The 9,068-nt window shown below is 43.6% G+C and overlaps 1 long non-coding RNA gene across 1 annotated transcript; it reads right to left on the bottom strand.

Moving 5' to 3' along the window:
* Positions 1 to 6,058: 6,058 nt before the first annotated feature.
* On the bottom strand, positions 6,059 to 7,085 carry LOC102199008 (uncharacterized). The gene is made up of 2 exons (XR_311890.1): positions 6,960 to 7,085; positions 6,059 to 6,613 (listed from the first exon to the last, which is right to left on the bottom strand). It is a non-coding gene; the product is annotated as an uncharacterized LOC102199008 (long non-coding RNA).
* Between the last annotated feature and the right edge of the window lie 1,983 nt (positions 7,086 to 9,068).

Here is a 9,068-nt window from a genome sequence, read left to right as displayed (position 1 = left end):
GATGAATAAACCATAAAAACGCAACTTTTAAGTTTGGACAGTGGACTTCTTTTGCCTGCGTACAAAATATGATCTCAGTGCAGCAGGGGCTTGTTGACTTTTAATTGTGGGATGTTTGGTTTGTCAAACAAAAGAAATTGTCACTACAGATGGTATTAAGGTAAAAATGCGCCATTGTTTCTCACGTTGTCCCCTGCAGACGTGAGGATTTATTTGACCCCTCCCACCTGCCCGACTCTTTCCATCGCTCCTCATCTGATCCCGGTCTTCATTACAAAGTCGCCCACATGAGGAGGACGTGCAAGCGAAGAGCAGAGGAGTGGTTCCTGTTATGCTTGATAATAGCATGCAGGCGCCGGTCTGCAGCTGTCAGACTGAAAGCTGATGTGTAAAAGGCTTTGAAAGCTTTTTTTCACACCACACAAACATTGTGTTTTCCTGGACTCGTGTCACATGTCAGGATGTAAACAACAGTCTGCTGCACTCTTCACAGCTCAGCCTCTGCTGTCACGAGCTGCTCGTTCTTCAGCTGAGAGCTTATTTCTGAATCCAAACATCACCGGTGTGCTTTAGTTTTATTGCTAACATGCTAACATGTCTGTGACCAGGCTGGATCATGAAGTCTCGTCTTTTTATTTTCTGATTTGTATAGTTGCCTCCTTTGGTCACTGTTAGAGTCAGAGACACTAAATCAGTCTTCCTCAGTAGGAACCACTTCAGACTTCAACTTTGTGCTGGTTTGGCCCAGGCTGTGTTTACCTCATCTAACCAGTGGTGATATCACAATGGCGACATCCATCTTTGACATACAGTCTGTCAAAGGTTCTTCTTGCCTGTGATTTGTCCATTAGATCTGATTCCACATTCATGTTTTCCTGTGGGTCCAAAGCAGCAGCTCTGAAGTGCTGGAGATCGATGTCACTCCATCATCGCACCAGTTTCCCAGCAGGACGCTCGCTTCACCCGACAGCTCTGAGGGGGAAGTGAAACGAAAAGCTGATGTTGTTCTCATGAGAAGGCCGTATCACTGAGAACACTTCCCATTAAGATGTCATCATCTGCTCCAAGACTTCACAGCATAACCTGAAATGTTTTCCTCTGTTAGTCCAGACTGAAATATCCCAACGTGTGTCGTCTTCATGAGTTTCAGAGACTGCAAGAAATCCTAACGGGTAGCACAGATACTTTCTGCATTATCAACATCCTTTATTTAATGCAGATTTTCAACATGTTTACAAGAGTACGACTGGAAATGGAAAAAACAAAAACAATCCTCACTTCAGCCACTGCAGTGTTAACACACTGTAAACGTGTTATTCACACTGTGACAAACTACAACAGAAACGAGGTGAGTGAGAGGAAAAGCTGACTTTTAATGTGATGTGAACAGAGTGCGTGGGCCTGCGAGGATGAAGCAGCCAGTCTCAAAATAATGCTGCGCGTTTCCTTTACCGTTTGAAACTGCTGCTGCTTTCTGCAGGTTTCCTCTTCCTCTGCAAAGATGTTCTGAAACATAACGGCCCCTAACTCCTGCTGTTCACCTGATGCTGGTGGATTTAAACAATTTTTTAAAAAGATGATAAACTTGTCTTGAAGCTCGTGTTTCAGCTGGTATCTGTGTCTGTGTGATGAAGCCCTGCAGTCTATGGATGCAGCCGGGTATCCAAGCTAGCTGAGGACTCAACTGTCCAAAAACATCCAACACAGCATGAGCCAAACTATCAGTGCTTCAAAATGCAGAGGTTATACACCGACTGGAGATGTCAGGGTAACTAGCTCCATCTTTTACATACAGTCTATGGTTTAACCAGTGTTAATGCATCCCAACTCGCTGTCACTCAGCTGGTGTGTGCATACTGGGTTGAGCCCTGAGTTCTGTTATTTACCTGAAGGAGTCCTTAAAGCAAATGTGTGATGCACACATTAAGGTTTTGTGATTGTGTGAAAGAGAGGAAATGAAATGAGGATGTGTGAGAGGATGCATTTGCATGCATTAATGCTTAAACCTCTGGGAATCTGAGATCACTGTAGTAAGTCCCTGTAGTACAACAGAAATACTACAAACAACAAATGTTTCATCTCGAGCGGTGAAATCAATTAAAATCATACATGCTGGTTTCTGTTGTCTTTGTACCTTATCTTCCATTTTTCTACAGGATGTGGTGACGGGCTCAAATCAGCCTCCTTGTCATGGTGCTGCATGCCCAGTTGTTTCCAAGAGTACAGTATGTTTTTAATGATATGGTTCTACACATCATAAAATTATTAAAATCATCGTTCTGCCTCTGCTGAAGTGTGACGGAGGCGCCGTTTCTGTTCCTCAGTTTGAAGGAATCTGTATGCTCTTAACTAATGAGGCATGAGCTTAAAACCGCACATAACAGTCAATACGATCCTTTAAGGTGATAAACATTACACCGAGCCTAGCTTCCTTTGTGCTGTTGCTTTGCACTGTTGCACTGAGCGAATGGGGTTAAAATATGCTGAAGACAACTGAAAACGTCAATGAAACCAGGTTGGAACATGCAAGACCAGAGCTCTGCTCTCTGCATTTAACCCTCCTCAGGTACAACGAGCGGAGGGCGGCTCCACAGAAGAACAAAGACTATAAAAAAGACAAGAAAACATCATCACCCACTGGTTTCTGGGTTTTCATTTTAAACCTCCAACAACTGTGACCACGTTTGGATGGAGCGCTAAGTTATCTTTACTCCAAAACTGGAGTATAGTTAAGCAAACAGCATGCATAATAATAATAATAATTATTATTATTATGCATGCTGTTTGCTTAAATAATAATAATAATAATTATTATTATTATTATCATTATTATTATCATTATTATTATTATTATTATTATTATGACGACCTCATAAAAAAGCTTCCAACAGCACAAACAGTCCAGAGGTCCACTTCAGGTCAAGCCTAGCAGACAGCTAGCAACTACAGCTGCCTGTGTCACCAACCACCATCAGTCAAAGAAGCCACGCCCCCAATAATGCAAACTTTAAGCTTCAATATAATTAAAAAAAGGTGAGTTATGAGTCATTCTCCACCTATACAGTTGTTATGAAGGGGGAATTTTTATAGAGACCAAACCTGGTTTTATAGCAAGATTTCAATCGATTGTGGGGAAATAAAGTTAATCAGAGAGATCCAAGGGAAAAAAAACAACTAAGAAAAACAGGATTTACCAACCAGACACTGACAGAGTACAGATACTTTTAATGCACCGCCATCAAGTCAAGAGCAGGATGTAAGTCAGGGGAAGAGGAAATCAGCACGAGTCTCAAACATACACACAGTATTATTTCACTGAAGGTTACGTCATCCTCACAGTGACACACACACTCACGTCTTCATCATCTTCTTCTCACTCAGCCTGTTTGTGTTGTCATTTGGCACTTTATCCACCGCAGCCAAGTGTGAAGAGCATGTGTACAGTATCGGCACAGACATGAATGTGGAATTAGATTTATGAGATAAAACTGGTTCAGAGTGCACGAAGCATGAAATAAGCAGGGCCTTCAAAACTCACTCGTTTTGTTACATTCAGCTGCTTATTAACACAAACGTCAAAACAGCCAATCACATGGCAGCATTCAGGCAAGGGGATATGGCAAAGAAGCCTTGCTGAAGGTCAAACAGAGCATCAGAATGAGGAACAAAGGGATCTGCTGGGATGTTTAGGCACCACGACCTCTGAAGTTCACAGAGTGAGACACTGCATGAGCAGCAGTTCTCCGTTGATGCCAGAGGTCAGAGGTCAGCATGACAGACTACTCTGAGTTGACAGGAAGGCAACAAGCTCAAATATCTACTCGGTATAACCACGGCCACAACAGGTGGAACCTTGGAGCAGATGGGTTGCAGCAGCAGAAGACCACACCAGGTGCTCCTCCTGTCGGCTAAGACCAGGAGCCCGAGGCAGATGGTTTAAAAGAGAAGTGAAAGAAGCCATCACCCAAAACTTGGCTGATTGGGACACACACCCGTTTTCACACCTTGGCTTTGTGATTAAGTAGAAGATCAACGGGGGTCCAAATCTGGGACTCTTCACTATTTGACCCAGGAACTGAAGATGTCCAGATGATTTTCTCTCCAAGCTCTTTAGACCCTGCTCCGTAACCTGACCGCTCAGCAGAAATGTGTCTACGTCTTAGAGACGGTCCCCAGATCATCCAGAAACACAAGCTGCTGCACCTGAAGAAAGTGGCTTTATGGAGGAAAGATCCTGACCTGAAGTGAGCTGCACGTCACGTGATCGGACGCGAATGCAAATCCAGTGAAGCGAACCTCCTATTGAATAAAAGAGGTCATATAGAAACTGAAAAAAGCATAGAAAAAATAACATTTAAAAAATAAAAACCCGAAAACAGACAATTACAGATACATCCTGCTCGTGTGCACGTTATAAATAAGTGAGGGGAAGAGGAGACCAGCACGAGTCTCAAACATACACAGTATTATTTCACTGGAGGTTACGTCATCCTCACAGGCACACACACACTCATCTCTTCATCACTTAGCATGCACGGATGTCATCCTCTCACTCAGCCTGTTTGTGTGTCGTTCGGCACTTTACTCACCGCAGCCAAGTGTGAAGAGCATGTGTACAGTATCGGCACTGCATACACTAAACTGAGGATTGGATTCCATTTCCAGTCCGGCCCGCATTCAAAAAGGTCGCTGTGTCTGTGCACATGTTATTTTTTGGAAGTCACTGAGAGTCTCAAAGCATGATGAGATACTTGAGTCTGCACTAACAGAGCAAACCACTGCACTCTTCAGCCTTCACATGAGAACAACAGCAGCTTCTCCGAGCTCAGAGCTTCCAGGTGAAACCACAGCTATGGTGGAGGGACCTCCGTATCCAGCATGTCAGAGCTGTTGTTGATGAGCAGCAGAGTCTGAGCTCGTGTTTTAGACGCAGACATGAATGTGGGATTAGATCTAACAGATACAATTGGTTCCGAGTGCACGAAACATGAAGCAACCAAGGCCTTCAAAGCCCATTCAGCCGCCCATCCTCACACAGGGGCGTCCTTTGAAGGCGGCAGGTGGAGGAGGAAGGGCATCAGTTCTTCACTCAGTCTCGGTCAATTACTTCTATTTGTCTTGACCTCACAGCCCTTTGTGTTCACAACATTGAGTCAGAGGGGTGATGTGGTTTCTGCTCGTCAACGGAAGGGAGAATTTTTCACGTGTTTCAGATTTTTTCAAACTTGTTTTCCCATCAAAGCAAACGAAAGTAATTTATTTTTCATCTTATTTTCAATGGTGGAGGTTTTCTTCAACCAGCCAGTCTTCAAAAAGTAGTGACGTCACTACTTTGAAGACGGGCTGGTTTGTCTTTTTATTATTATTATTATTATTATTATTATTATTATATTTATTTTTAAGACAAATGGGGGAAACGGGAAGTTATCATCTAACAGTATCCAGTGATCCGTATGGAAGAGCGCACAGAGCTGGAGCTCAGCCTGCTGGGACGGTCTGTTGGCACTGAGCTCTCACAGCAGCCAGATTATGTCAGATACAGTAAGTAAACGCGCTCCAGCAGCACAATCACGGCCCACGGGTTCCGTTCAGCCGCTTGGATCAGCCAATTAAAAAAGAAAAAGAAACGTAAGCATGTGTGACGGTGCATGCAGAAGTAGCGCAAAGAAATCCATGAAATTACAGCACAGAGGATTTAAAGACGTGGGGGGGGGGGGTGTTTCCCCACTTTATTTATTTATTCTTTTTAAATAAAAACATCCATGAATTTTAGCTTTTAAGGCAACGTCCGTTACAAGCTGATAACGTGCATGCAGAACTTCCGACAGAAACTCCGTTTAATGCTCATGTTTAACCTGTAAAAACAGGATTACACGTTTACCTTCACCTGGAACCAAATTTAGAGTCTGATACACCCCCGCACCTGATCCAGATGTGATGTTCTGCTCTTGGCTCACGTTTGAGGCTTCTGCACATTTTTCCTCTTATACGTCATGAAATCCAGGAAATTACACAAAAACAAACAAAAACCCCACCACAAATAAAACACTGGACTATATATTTTTTACAATTTAAAGTTTAATTTCACAGCATTCACATGTCAAACATCAGATTTGCATCATTCTGAAAGTACAGAACTCATTTACATACAGTCGTTGTCAGACACATGAATACACATGTTTTCCACAGGGTTCAATATTTCTGAATTATCAGCGAGCATGTTCCGTTACTGGCGGGAGGATTGGTTGCGTTTCAGAGTTGATGAAGAGCAGGATGCGGAAAGGAGCAGGGCGCGCCCCGGGCCCCGTCGCGCCCCGGGCCGCGTCGCGCTCGTTTCGCCCGCTCAACAGTAAATAGTTAAGCTCCCTACTTTATGTGATTTCCTTTTTCTGCCTTTTATTAAACACTAACGTTGTGTCCCCTGCCGGCTTCCGAATGTCCAGCGCGGATCAGATCATCCGGACCAGCCGTGCAGGAGAACCGTGGACAGAAGCAGCGGAGCGACGAGCAGCGTGAAGGCGGCGGGACTCCCGCTGGCGCTCGTCGGTGCGGCTGTAGTCGAGTTCTGGGTGTTGGTGCCTCCGGTTCCGCTTTTACCTTGTGCCTCGGCCGCCTGCAAAACATGAGATAACCACATGAGTTTAACGAATAGACACTGCACCAGGACACAGGAGTCACTCTCATCATCACCGCCTTCAGCTCAAATTGAATTATTCACGCACTTCACTCCAGGCTCCCCCCCCCCACTTCAGGTTTTGAATCAAAGTCTGTCAGAGAATCTTTCGTCTCCATTTCTGCCAAACACTGAACTAAATTCTGAGCTGAAGCTGCAGACAGCTGCTGCTCTGGCAGTTGTGCATTTAATTATGCGCAAACAAGCTGCGTTACGCACGGCAGTTTGCGCCTCTTCTGTGAGGGAAAATGTGCAAAAAGATGCTTTAAACACGGGCTGAACTGACCTGGGAGGTGAGATTGAGAGCCAGCAGCAGGACTGCGACGAAAACGATGCTTAGCTTCTTCATGCTGATGTGATGGGAAACTGCTGCGCTCGGTGGAGGAAAGGCAATTGAAACAGGAGGCGCGCAGTCGCACCTTTTATAGCCCCCACCCAACCGACACAGAAACCGCCTTCATCATGCTGCTTTCAGGCGCTTTCAGGCGGAGATAGAGCTGCTCAAGGAGCAGAAGACAGCATAATATAATGCTATATAATGTTTAATTAAAACAGTATTTTAAGCACCCTGGGATCGTCTTTCACACCAAATCCCCCGAATAATTCAAGACAATTATGCAGTGGTTCTCAGTTGTTTTTTGCTTTTCCCCGCCATTATAACTACATGTTTGTTCCGTGTGTTCTTTTGTTTGTTTGTCAAACAGCTTATTCTGCATTGTGAGCATCATCGTCTGTAGCCTGCTCCATTGTAAAGCGCTTTGAGTGCTCAGATGAGTAGAAAAGCGCTGTATAAGAACCCGTCTATTTACCATTATACACTGGTAAAAAATAAATAAATAATAATAATGAAAGTAGCGTTCAAAGTTCATCAGATTTCAGTGGGGTATAAATCATGCTGAATACCTGCACTGATGTGCACTGGGTCATGTGTCAGGAGTGAAAGGATGCCAAGAAATTAAAGTAGCCTGCAGAGGGCACATACCTACAGACACCTGAAAATCAGAGTGAAAACACACGGAGGGACAATGTCAGTGGCCTCCGTCTGTAAAATCATTCCCGACTCGGAGGTTGTCTCACTTTTAGCCCTCTGGTGCACTTGTTGTTAATTTCATTAGCACCAAAGCAGCTTAAACTGATTAGCATCCTCCTCTGCTACTTGACAGCCCAGATCTATATCCTAGAAGTTTAACTTGATGCTCTGATCGGAAAATGCTTCTTTAATTTGATTGTATTACCCTTTAATAAGCAGGGATATAGGTTTTGAATTTTTCCTTTAATTTGTCATCTAAGGCTTCGATTTAACTAACGATAGATAAATGACGACCTCTAGTGGTCAGTCGCTGTCATTGCCGCTTCAGATTCTCCTACGACCCAGCGGGACTGTGTGCGTTTAAAGCTGGAGGGTGCTGAGGTGTCTCCGTGTATCACAGGGACCGCTCAGACCCAATGGTTTGGAGGTCAAGTTAGAGAGAAAAGGTCAAGATGGTTGGTATCATCATCATCATCATCATCATCACCATGGTTGAAAACCAGGAAGCTGACAGTCCAGTTTCCAAACATGTCAGAGTACTGGCTTTTGAAGTGTGTGAGCCGCCTGGAAGCATTTTAAACACTTTGATTTCTAGTTGTTATTACTAATAATTACTGGTAGTAGCCATTGTAGTATTATCCAGTTAAAATAAAGGTTACATAAATAACCTTTATTGTTATAATAGAAAAAAAACGCATCTTTACGTTTAAATAAGGAAATACAGTCTTAGAGTGTGTCTGATAGAGCCTTGTGGAACTCCAGATGCAGAAATTTAACTGAGAAATTCCTTTAAAAATCACATTTACACCAACTTAAAGCCAAACTCAACTCTTGCACAATATGACAGAAAGTGTCCTGTAGGTTTCACACTACATTTATTCTTTTACAAATGTCTTCAAGAGTTCAGCTAAGCACAGATCTCCACTTGTTTTCTACAACGCAGGGAAACAATATTCCACATTTTTATCCAGTCGCTCAGATTTATTTTGCACAAACATGTAAACCCGGTTGCTAATCTACAAATCAAAACACTGAACATATTGTGTCATTTCCAGCAGACTGAGCTGTCATGTATTAGTGAACTTCATCAAAATTTCACAACCGAAAATTAAGAAACTTTGGCCACAAACATCTGAATGTACAGAAACACAAAAGCTTCAAAGAACCATTTTAAACAAGTACCTGGTGCACCTTGTCCCTGTGTATGAGCCCTTAGTGCGCAGGGAGCCACCAGCCACCCGCACAGTACAGAGATGGTCGGAGGAGAGCGAGGAGGCTCTTAAGGATTGTTTTGAGTCGACTGTGTGGGAGGTGATTTGTGATGACCACGGAGAGGACATCGACAGCCTTACTACATGCATTACT

The sequence above is a fragment of the Pundamilia nyererei genome, unplaced genomic scaffold (assembly GCF_000239375.1).
Source record: "Pundamilia nyererei isolate P.nyererei 1_Seehausen unplaced genomic scaffold, PunNye1.0 scaffold00088, whole genome shotgun sequence".
Classification (NCBI taxonomy): Eukaryota; Metazoa; Chordata; class Actinopteri; order Cichliformes; family Cichlidae; genus Pundamilia; species Pundamilia nyererei.
Note: the sequence above shows the minus strand (reverse complement) of the source record. Positions and strands in the feature narration are given on the sequence as shown.